Here is an 11,927-nt window from a genome sequence, read left to right as displayed (position 1 = left end):
ATATGTAACCCTGGACCACAAAACCAGTCTTAAGTCGCTGTGGTATATTTGTAGCAGTAGCCAAAAATACATTGTATGGGCCAAAATTATCAAATTTTCTTTTATGACAAAAATCATCAGGAAATTAAGTAAAGATCATGTTCCATGAAGATATTTTGTAAATTTCATCCCGTAAATATATCAAAACTTAATTTTTGATTAGTAAAATGCTTTATTAAGAACTTCATTTCTACAACTTTAAAGGTGATTTTCTCAATATTTTGATTTGTCTGCACCCTCAGATTCGAGATATTCAAATAGTTGTATCTCTGCCAAATATTGTCCTATCCTAACAAACCATACATCAATGGAAAGCTTATTTATTCAGGTTTCAGGTTATGTTTAAATGTCAATTTCGTCAATTTCGGTTTTGTGGCCAGGGTCACATATTTGTGAGATGTAAGTGTTGCTGTAAGTGATTTTAGACATGTTGCTAACCGAAACCATGTGCTTTTACTGATTAATTATGTTTTCTGATTTGTGATTTGATAACATTTTAGGATTTATAAAGATTTTGTTTTTTCTCAGACTACTGTATGTTCTCTTTTCGCACGATGTGTACTGAATTGGTGAGATTACATGCACTGATTCAGGAAACCTCTGATTCAGTCCTTATATTGGCAATTTGTTAGCTATTTAGTTTAAATAAATTGTCAAAATGTACTCCCCCTTGTGTCATTCTATACCTGCATGAGTTCTCTAAAACAAAACCTTTTTTCTATCTTAAGTATCTTAAGTTTTTATTTTTAATTGCATTATTTTCTACATATTCCTGTAACTTCCAAACATAGTCTACTGTGTGGACTCACGTCCACAGGAGTCAAAATTGACAAATAAATTAGTAATAGTTGTTTGTAAAAGTAAAAGTGAAAGTACGTAGGAAATGTCACATGATCAGATCAAACGTTAAAAAAAAAATAAAAAAAACTCACCTGACCTGTCTAGAAAACACCTGTCTGGAAAACAGAAGGAAGGTAAGCAAATGTATTTTTTTAAGCAATTTGATTGCTGTAAGATACAACCTGATCGTATATAAGGTGAATTATAAGCACACTACGAATGTGCCGAAGTCAAGAGTTTTAAGCATCTCTTTTAAGTGGACTCTGGAACTAAAATATCTGAAGTACAGACAATAACCGTGTTTAAAAATATAATACATTACACTGAGCCTCGATCATAAATGTAGTAAGCGTAGTTTTTGCTTTTTTTTTTTAGTACTGCATTAATAGATTGTTTTCTTCGTCCGAGTGTGTTTTATATCTAACACAGTTTGGTTATTATAAAAAAGCAAACTACATCGGTACTAGTTTCTTTCTTTCTTTCTTTCTTTCTTCTTCACAAACGACGTCGTTTAAAGTAAACGAGCTAGATCCTTTGTTTTTTTTATATTTATCATTTCGTTTGCCTGTTGTCTCTTCTGCCGGTAGGGAGCAGCAATGAGCCTAATATAGTATTATTTATTCGAGTTTACAAATGTATTTTCCCTTTTTAATATGTTAAGTATGACAACAGTTGCTTTATTAAATCTGAAGTTTTGCTTTTTTAAGTTTTAGACAGTGACAACATTTGTAAGATATTAATTTATTGCTTGATTTTATCTAATTTACAAGAATTTATATGATTTATGATTGCGCATTTTCAGTATCTTCAGATAATAGCACCATATTACATCTGTTTAATCCATGCTAAATTATATTTGGTTAATAAAGTTAAATTTCGTTTCAAGTTTAGAGGTCTGAATGCAGTTGAAACCTAATTAATTTACTGTTCATCAACTTAAGGTTTGTTAAGAAAAAAGATGATGCAAGGATATATTCATGAACACATTCATATTGTCATTGTTTGTTTTCTATTTCAGTCAGTTTCCATCAGTGTCTCAGATGTGCAGAAATATTAAAAATGGCTGACTCTAAAGAAGACTCAACTAGTCAAGGCAAGTCAAAAGAAAAATGATGTATAACTTGCTCTAAGTCTCACTGTACATAAAACACTATTACAAAAATGGCATTTTCATATTTCATATTCTCTATATCAGCTGTAAATATTCAACTGAACATGTTTCAAGGTAATCCATGTTAGTCAGAAGATCTTCAGTTTAAAGGTGTAGAAAGCTAAAATCATTTCTCTCCCTCAGCTGGTAGAGTGTTGTGCTAATAAATGCCAAGATCACAGGTTTAATGCATAGTCATTGCATCTTTAAAGAAAAGTATTGCAGTAATAATATCTCAAACACTGTTAAGGTCATCAATGATAATTCTAGACTGATACATCTCTGACATTTCAGGGAACCTAAATTTTACTTCAAGAAACAACAAATCAAGATGAAATGAGAAATAAAGCTTTCGATAAGTCTAAGAGGCAATGAGAAGAAAAAGAGTTATACATTAAGCAAATTGATTTTTTTTTCTTTTGATTAATACTTTTTTTTCATTTTAATTTTAGGCCATGCTCTTACACGTTCAAATAGTATAGAAGGACTTCCTCCCTACAGTAAGATATGACTTGTAAACATGTGTCCGTGTGTGTGTGTGAGTCTGCAGATGATCAGAGAATACTACAGTACAGCTATAAATAATGAATTGGTATTTTCTCTATTTTTTGTAGTGTTACAGCCAGAAGAACCAGATGTTGCACATGAAAGTGCTAGGACACATGGTGCATTGAACCCTGAAACAACAATACAAAGTACTGCCACAGAGCAAGAGAGATCCTCCCCACCTGTACAATCACAGGAACAAGAAAGAGAAAGACCATCAGAATCAGCCATGTCACTAGAAGGAGAATCAACACAAACATCAGAGAGGCCAGAAGATGAAAGGCAAAGGACTCAACAGACACACAAAAAGAAAAAGAAAAAAAAGAAAGACTGTTAAATAATGTAATTATTAAACACAAAATAGAAGATATTAAATACAAGTAATATTAGCCTGTTGGGGTTAAGCATGTAAATAGAAAAATCTTAATATCATTGTATATTTACCTGCATATTTGATGTATATGTAATGTTAGACTTGAATGAAATAAATCACATATTTTGTAAAATCCCAAAAACCACACATTCTCACTCCAAAACCCTGCCCAAAAACAAACATTCAAAAAGCCATTTCTGTTGTATCCAGAAACCTGTATAAAGGCCTGTTCACACCAGGACAATAACAGTATACTGACAAAGATATTGTTTTAAAAATCGTTCCAAATTCAAAAGAATACAGTCCACATCATAATGATAACGGCACAATGTAGGAACAATGTTGTTGAAATCACTTTCATAACCATTTTTTTTTTTTCCCAGCTGACGAAAGATAAAGTCATCCACCTGATTGTAAAAAGCAGATGACAAAATGGCAGTGCACATACAGTGTTATCTTGTATAATAAATGTTATCAGTTATATTAGTGATCCAGTGATGAAAAATAGGACATTTTATAATGAAGGCTTCCAGTATACAGTTAAAATAAGTTCTATGGTTAACATCACTTGAAGATTTCTTTAAATTGTTGCAAGTGGGAGGGAAGATATGATTAAAAATAGGGACATGTGTATTTAAAAAATAATGATGTGCACAAATAAGTACTTTATAATAAACACTGCAATATTCCATAAATATTAAAATAAGAATGGTCAGCTTAGATTTCATGATGACTTAAAAAAACAATTGCTTCAAAATTCACACAATATATACAGAAAACTATAGTATAAAAAATTAAATAGATGCTTTTTTTAACAGCTCAAAACTATTTTTTATACATATACAAATATTTTGTATTATTACAGTCTGTGACTGTCATTTGATTAACTTGCATTCTCATACTTTCAGTGCAGCAGATTCTTCCTGTTTTTTAAATGTTTTAATTCTTCATTTTTTTATTATAATCTCTTAAGCATGGAAGTGAACTGAACACATCCAATTTGTACAATCTTCCTTTTGTCTTTCGTAATGAAAGTTTAACCGCACCCACCTGTACTGTACTTTACTCCCTTGCTGCTCTTTTGTCCTCCACTTATTGCCAACTGCCAGATATTCATCTTATGCACTTATCAGTTACACCTGTGCAAACACATTGAAAATTTAGTTTTCATTTTCATTTTTTTGAAAATTTTCATTGAAGTAATCAAGCCTTTACTGATTCAGTAATTTTGTAGAGATTCTCAAAAGTGACTACAGGAAATGACAGAAGGTAAGAAATCAGTGTTATTTCTCCTGATCATTTTAAACAGAGTAAACTAAAAATCTAGAAAAAATTTGCTGTTATTAGCAGTTGAAAAGTAAGTCAATTTATTTATTTATGAATATTTGTGATGCAAAACATTCAATTTGATCTTAAACGTAAGATTTATTTCTACAGTATGAATGTATGCAAATGTACTGTATAAACCTAATACTCTTTAAGTTATACATAAGCTCACAGGCAAGTGATTTGTACTTTATTTTTAATCTTTAATGTCACTGTTTCATGGAAAATGGACACATATTCTTAAATCAAATATGAGTATCTTATAAGCAGTGTTGGGGAAAGTTACTTTTAAAAGTAATGCATTACAATATTGTGTTACTGCTTAAAGTAACTAGGTTACTTTTTTACTTTTTACTTTATGGAAAGTAATGATATAAGTTATTTTTGCATTAAGCTATGTAGGCTGGCTGACTTGTTTGTTTTTAATATAAAAAAGTTCTGTTTTTGACAAATGAAAAATTTTACACCAAAAGTGAAATGAGTAAGCCTCAGGCTGATGGAAATATAAATTAATGTCTGTACAGTAGAACACAGGAGAACAAAGAAACACAAAAGTTATGTTTATCTTGAATTAGATCATTGGTTCAATGGTATTAAATACATAAAGTAAATTTGTGTTAACATATTTCATGCAGGGTTTTGTTGATTTTGAGTTAGCTTTTCCCAGTTTTATTTATTTTGAGGAGTACTGAATCTGTTTTTGTGGAGGTGAGATGAGTAAATGCATGTTCACATTTAGTCTGGAACTACACAATGCCTCTGCACTTAGTCCCTGTGTCTCGCAACATGGGGACAGGAGAGCTGTCAACAAATGGGAAAACAGTACCTGACATTACTTATTTGAAAAAGTAACTCATGTATTGCTTTCAAATTAAAAAGTAATACATTACTTGTTACTTGTAATGTGTAACTCCCAACACTCTTTACAAGGCTTTAACCACTCCCGTGTTTGTGTCACGGGAATTGCTAGAATTGCTGTTTTATATATTCTGCTTTGATAACAGACCTAATTTAGTTTTATGTTTGTACAAAATATGTGAGGTACTTCCCTATGACTTGTTTGTTTGATAAAATGTGTATAACAATGATGTTTCATTAAACCTTCAATCTAGTTGTTAAATTTTTTTTACATTAATAATTAATTTTCACTAATATAACTTTGGTTCAGTAATTTCATGTTTCTAGCAGAATATGCTCAAGTTTTCTTGAAAATAGAGAAATAAAATGTACATTAACAGTCTTGTATCCATATCCAGAATTACACTTTCTTAGTGTCATACGGTACATTTTGGAGTTCAGTTTACAAAGTGGAAGACTACATTACAGTTTGATACAGATTAAATTACAGACAAATTAGAATGTTTTTTTTAGACAATCCATTTTATATGATGCAAAGAGTGAAGAAATAAGCTTTGTTTGATTACTGGGAATTAACTCAAGAGAATAATGAGCAAAAATGTTTACATTTGCAGGATTTCATTCACAGGACAGGCTGATTTTATGATACCCCATTGTATTTTTAAACGCCAGGATTAAAAAAAAAAATACTGTTGGATTGAAGCATAACTTTATTTATTTTTTTTTTTTTTAACCTATCTTCACTTTACTTATCTTTAGTTTTACTTACCTACTTATGAATTGAATTCATTTATTTGAATTGAAGAGATTTGATTTTAATTGATTTACTGCTCATCTATAATCATACAGTTTGTTAGTAGGTTAGCGTCAACATTTAATCATTTAATGCGAGGACATTTAATGAAAACAGTTTGTTTTTAGGCTTAAGGTGGATCTTACCTTAGAGTCTCAGCTGATGCAAAATGGCTGATGCTGAAGAACCTATTGAAGGCAAGTCAAAAATTTGTCCTTTTACATTTTGTGCTTGACTTCTATATATTCATCACAGTATACATAAAACCCTACTACCAAAATTAGATGACTGACAAGAATACATTTTTTTTTTTTTCAATCAGTTCCCTGTCTCTTTTCTCTTCCTCAGATTTGTCTCTTGTTTGCCCATCTAACATTGTATTTTTTGACCCTGGAGATGATGCTGTTCTGTGGTGTCATCTTAAGCCAACTATCTGTGCTTCTTCAATGGAGATCAAATGGAGGAATAAAGAATGATCTGGTCTGTCATTATAGGAATGGACAGATGATAAAGAGCTATGAGGGTCGAGCGGGACTCTCATTACAAGATCTGCACAATGGAAATGTGTCTTTGACTCTCAAAGATGTCAGAAGATCACAAGGGGGGCACTATAATTGTGAGGTCATTTGTGAAAATCACACAATGAGGGAATGTATTTTTCTCTATATTAACAGTAAGTATTCTGCAGGTTTTATTTCTTAGTTAAGATGTGACAAAAACTGAGCATGTTTCATGTTTGTGAAATATTAATATATTGACATAATGACTTTTGACATCAAGTTCCAACCTACAGTTTTATAATTTTGGATGTTAAAATAAAAATGCTTTTCACACAGTAAATGTATTTCTTTCTCCAGATGTAGACTTCAGTCTTGTGGTTCCTATTGGAATGGTATCTGCTGTCCCTGGATCAGATGTCATTTTATCTGCTCATCTCTCACCTGAAACCAGTGCTGTGTCTATGGAAATCAGATGGTGTAGGGGAAAAATCTAATTTATCATTATAATAAAGGGCAGGAGATGACAAATAATGATCATGTGACTCGAGTGAGTCTGTCCATCCAGGAGCTGAGAAGTGGAAATCTTTCTCTGACTTTGAGAAATGTTCAACCATCAGATTCAGGAGAATATACATGTAAAGTCTTTCATAATGGATGTCAAAAGACAGGACTAGTTTGCATGCAAGTGAGAGGTAAGATTTAAACAGAAGCTGCAGTTTCAATTCTGCATCTTGTTACTGTATAAAAAATAGTTGTTGTATGTAAAATATCCATATTTAACTTACTGTCTTGACTTAAAACATTGTAATGACTAGCAGGTTTATTTTGGTTATTTTTTTTTTTAGTTTTTTTGAATGACAAGATTGTATCTCTTCATCTGGTTCATTTTAGAGACTAAAAGGAATGATGATAGTCAGAGAGTGAAATATCTGCGTGCTGTCCTACAACAAGTGCATGAAAACATTATGTACCAAAAATTTAAACTACAAACTGAAACCTTACAGCTGATTGAAGAAACACTCAATAATGATACATCTAGTACAAACAAGCAAGTAAGTCTCAAAAATAATCTCTAGATTACTATAAAAAATAAAAAGTAAATAGAGAGGGTTTACATGAAAACTTATTGCATGACCAAGATCTCCATTGTAATTTATGTTTTTTCTTACATATTTTGATTATTTTGTTCACATCATTTTAATTTTTCAGGTCCAACATCAAGACGTACAAATAGCATGGAAGGAATTCCTCCATACAGTAAGACATCAAATTAAATGCTGTTAGATGTTTGTCTGTGTGTAATTATTAATGGTTGTGAAAAACAAACCACTCTACGTTAAAGAATGCCAAGAATTTTTAAATTTATATTTAAGCTTCTAGAATTATTTGAACTGAATTTGAATTAAGGTAGGCACTTGAATGTAAGGAATCATTAAATCAAAATGAATTTAATATAACTGTAATCATAAAAGCAAAGTTTATTGTGTTGGCTTGACAAAGCCTTGTTTTCAAAGTTTTGAAAAATGTTAAATCTCAATAACAAAGAAGAAAGATTTTTGAAATGCAATTCAATAAATTCCTCTTCTTGTTCACTGCATTACAATTCAGGCTGTGGCCAAATTCAAACTCATAAATTTCAAGGAAGAAATTTATTCCATTCTGATTTTGCTGTAAAGACATAGTTTATCTAATATTATTATTATTTATTTATTTATTTATTTATTTATTTATTTATTTATTTATTTATGTGAGGGACTGGCAAACTAAATTTAATGATTTTTGCAAAAAATAAAAAATAAAAAAATTTCTTGCAGTGGAAGATCATAGAACGCTGGAAAGGCCTGAAATGGAAAGATGGAACAGCACATGATCAACCCTTTCATGCTTCTGGTGGGACACATTTTATATCATATAGTGTCTTTAAGTGTCAAAAACAGGGTTATACACTCAGAAAAAAAATGGTACAAAAGCTGTCACTGGGATAATACTGTCACGCTCAGACAAAGCACACGAACAACGACGTAAATAAACGAAGGTATTTAATAAATCCACGGGGAACACAGGAGACACAAGAACACAAGGTAGTAACATCAACGTCCAACAAGCAAGAGGGGAAACACACGCTATATATACACACAGACTGATTACAGACACAGGTGTTGACAATGAGGGAGAAACCAAAATACACAGAACTGCAGGGGAGATGATGGGAGAAACCAACTAGAAAGTCCAGGGTTGTGACAAATACACCTTTGCACCATATTTACCCCTTAAAGGAACATATTATTACCTTTTGATTGTGTACTGCCCCAGTGAGAGCTTTTGTAGTTTTTTTTTTTTTCTAAGAGTGTAGCATGGGTACATCATTGTTAAAGTATTTAATATATTTTGGCCTTTACATTTTAAAGCTTATCGTAGATGTAAGGGTGTTTACAATTACAGTAAAAATGTAAGTCATTCAGTGACAGTGTAAGAGTTACTGGAACTCAGCAACTCAAAAAATAAAACATTTGTCTGTTAATCTGAGGGACTGTAAGAAGCAAGAATAGACCACTTATTCTAGATCCCCCATGTTATTATAAAAGTAGCCTATAAAGTTAAAAGTACATGGCAAAGTATGAAGATTTTCTCTGATCATTTTGTTTACCTCCATTTCAATTTTAGGTCCTACACATAGAAGTACAAATAGTAGAGAAGGAATACTCCTCCTCTGTAAGATATCACTTTAAATACTTATGTGTGTGTGTGTATGAGAGAGAGAGAGAGAGAGAGACTTATAGCAGCTGCATTTATGTGTGTGATATATTTAGTTATGCATGTGTCAATATTGCAGTGGATGGAGAGCGTGGCAGTCAAAACACAGGCATAGGCAAGAGAAGAGAAGAGTTATATGCAAGAGTTAACATCACAGATTCTGCAAAGACATTTAATAGGAAGAGCTACACAACCACAAAAGAGCCCTGGAGCAACAATGGAGATGACTCAAGAAAGGAGAGCAGCGAGGTTTGCCACAGAACAAGCAAGATCCAAAGCAGAATCCAAATTAAGCCCTATTCGCACAGGATAAGTATTACCCGGTGACCTCTAGTCATTTGTAATAATTGCAGAGATTGTCTGTGATCGTAATACTGTGCAAATTGGCCATGTCTGTAATTTGTAAAGTAAAAATTCACCTGCAAATGACCTACCATATTTTGCCGTACACAGAGGTCCTGTAATAATATTAATCCTGTGCGAATCAGAATCCATTTTTGGTAAGTATGGTTAGTTAGTATGACTAATTGATCATTTTTGGTCACATACATTGTAGCGGTAACACTTTACAATAAGGTGTCATGTTAACATTAGTTAATTTATTAACTTATATGAACCAACAATGAACAATACATTTATTACTTTATTTATTACTCTTAGTTAATGTTAGTTAATAAAAAATACAGTTGTTCGTTAGCCTAAACCATAAAGTACTCACCCGCCTGCAGATTGCAATCCTTGTGGTTGTTCTTGTTTGAGGCTCAGTTTGTAGTTAAGGAAGGAAAGGAAAGGACGTGAGGCCAAGTATGGTGACCCATACACAGAATTTGTGCTCTGCCTTTGACACACACACACCCACCCAGGGAGCAGTGCTTTGCTCAAGGGACTCACCTCAGTCGTGGTATTGAGGGTGGAGAGAGCACTGGTTATTCACTCCCACCACCTTCAATCCCTGCTGGACCTGGGACTCAAACCCACAACCTTTAGGTTACAAGCCTGACTCACTAACCATTAGGCCATGGCTATAAGTTGTAAGTTATAAGTTATAAGTAAAGACTCACGGGAGGCAATAGTAACCCCTGTTGAAAAAAACAGCATATGCTGGTTAGGTAGGTTTTGATGCTGGGATGCTGTTTTAAGCTGGTTTATGCTGGTCCTTAGCTGGTTTAAGCTGGTCCTGGACCAGCACATAACCAGCTAAGGACCAGCTAAAACCAGCATCCCAGCATCAAAACCTACCTAACCAGCATATGCTGTTTTTTCAATAGGGACAATAAAATCTCTTATTCTATTGGTTACAATACAAAGCAGTGCAATGCAAAAAAAAAATAAAAAAATAGCTAAGCTACCATTTATATACTTTAAACTTTAAGCAGCAATATTGGAGATGCTGTTAAGTGCCCCTCGATAGGGTATCAGGTGTCCTTCACACTTAATGCAGGCAGCATTTGAAGAATAGTTTACCCCCCAGACCTTTTACACTACTTTTTGAGTAATTCTTATTACATATTAATGTCTGTGACTCATGACAGATGTCCTTCCTCTGTTGCTTATGTTCTGTCTGTGTCTAGTAGTCTTCCTCTTCTTAATCGTAATTAATTTTTAAAACTTTTGCTTATTCATCCTAACAAAGCAAGTACTGCATATGCAAACATTTATATCAATGCATATATCGTCGCCTTAGAATTATAAGGTTCTATCTGACATTTTTGTCAAAATTGAGCTATTCACATATTATTATGTGGTGACAACTTATTTACATTATGTGATGTTTCTTTTGTTAAAAAAAAATGTCTTGTGTACATTTTGGGCCTTTTTTTTTTTAGAAAACAAAAATGGTTCTAAATAGAAGTCTAACTTTGAAGTTCAATATCTCAAAAGTTCTCAGAATGCAGAGAGAACCTAATAATTCTAAGGCGATTATAATTCTTTCACCTAAATCTTTCCAATCTTCTGTAGTCCACTGCCTATATCCTGCATTTTTTATTTTATTTATTACAAATTATTTATTTTTTTTATCAGCATATTGTAATCTTGCTACCATCCAATACCAAGGTTAAGGTGGCATGCACCTTCCTGATTATTCAAATTCCACATATTCCCCCTGAATATGGGGAAATTCATTGTAGTCCTTTTTGCTAAGAACCTATTAATTTCCTGAATAAGGTAAATTCTTTTTATATTATACTCTATATTAGAACATTCTTCATTCATCACTAACTGAACTCTGGGACCTTTATCTTTTTCAGAATGTAATGCTTTCCGTAAACTTTTAGTGGGATACACTGCTGTTTGATCAACTAAATCTCCACTCAGATTATATGATAGTCTGTATTCAGGTTTCATAATCTGGCTATTATGATATTTTGGTATTGCTTTAGGTATTTTCCAAAACACTCTTATATTAGTTATATAGTCTCAGCAGAGGTCCGAACATAACCGAAATTCTCAATCATTGACAGAATTTTTTTATCAATGACGGAAAAATCTGAAGGCCGTCTGTTACTTTGACAGATTACACTGAAGGTGATCTATTGTAAATTGTAGCTGTAATTCCCACCAGTCTGGCAGCAGAGCACGGAATACAGAACAAAAACTAAATGGTCACGAATATTTTTCTAGGCGTTTGATTATGCACCGGTGAGTACACAGAAGCTACAGCGATCTATCACGCCACATTAAAGAGCACCAAAACAGACAAATTTGACATCTGAAACTTTGTTTCATATCAAAAGTAACACAAAGCCT

General features: G+C 32.5%; 1 long non-coding RNA gene across 1 annotated transcript; it reads left to right on the top strand.

Moving 5' to 3' along the window:
* Positions 1-8,237: 8,237 nt before the first annotated feature.
* LOC127155922 (uncharacterized) lies at positions 8,238-10,280 on the top strand. Its single transcript, XR_007825660.1, has 3 exons — positions 8,238-8,315; positions 9,090-9,137; positions 9,259-10,280. It is a non-coding gene; the product is annotated as an uncharacterized LOC127155922 (long non-coding RNA).
* The last annotated feature ends 1,647 nt before the right edge of the window (positions 10,281-11,927 follow it).

Source organism: Labeo rohita, chromosome 24, assembly GCF_022985175.1.
Source record: "Labeo rohita strain BAU-BD-2019 chromosome 24, IGBB_LRoh.1.0, whole genome shotgun sequence".
Classification (NCBI taxonomy): Eukaryota; Metazoa; Chordata; class Actinopteri; order Cypriniformes; family Cyprinidae; genus Labeo; species Labeo rohita.
Note: the sequence above shows the minus strand (reverse complement) of the source record. Positions and strands in the feature narration are given on the sequence as shown.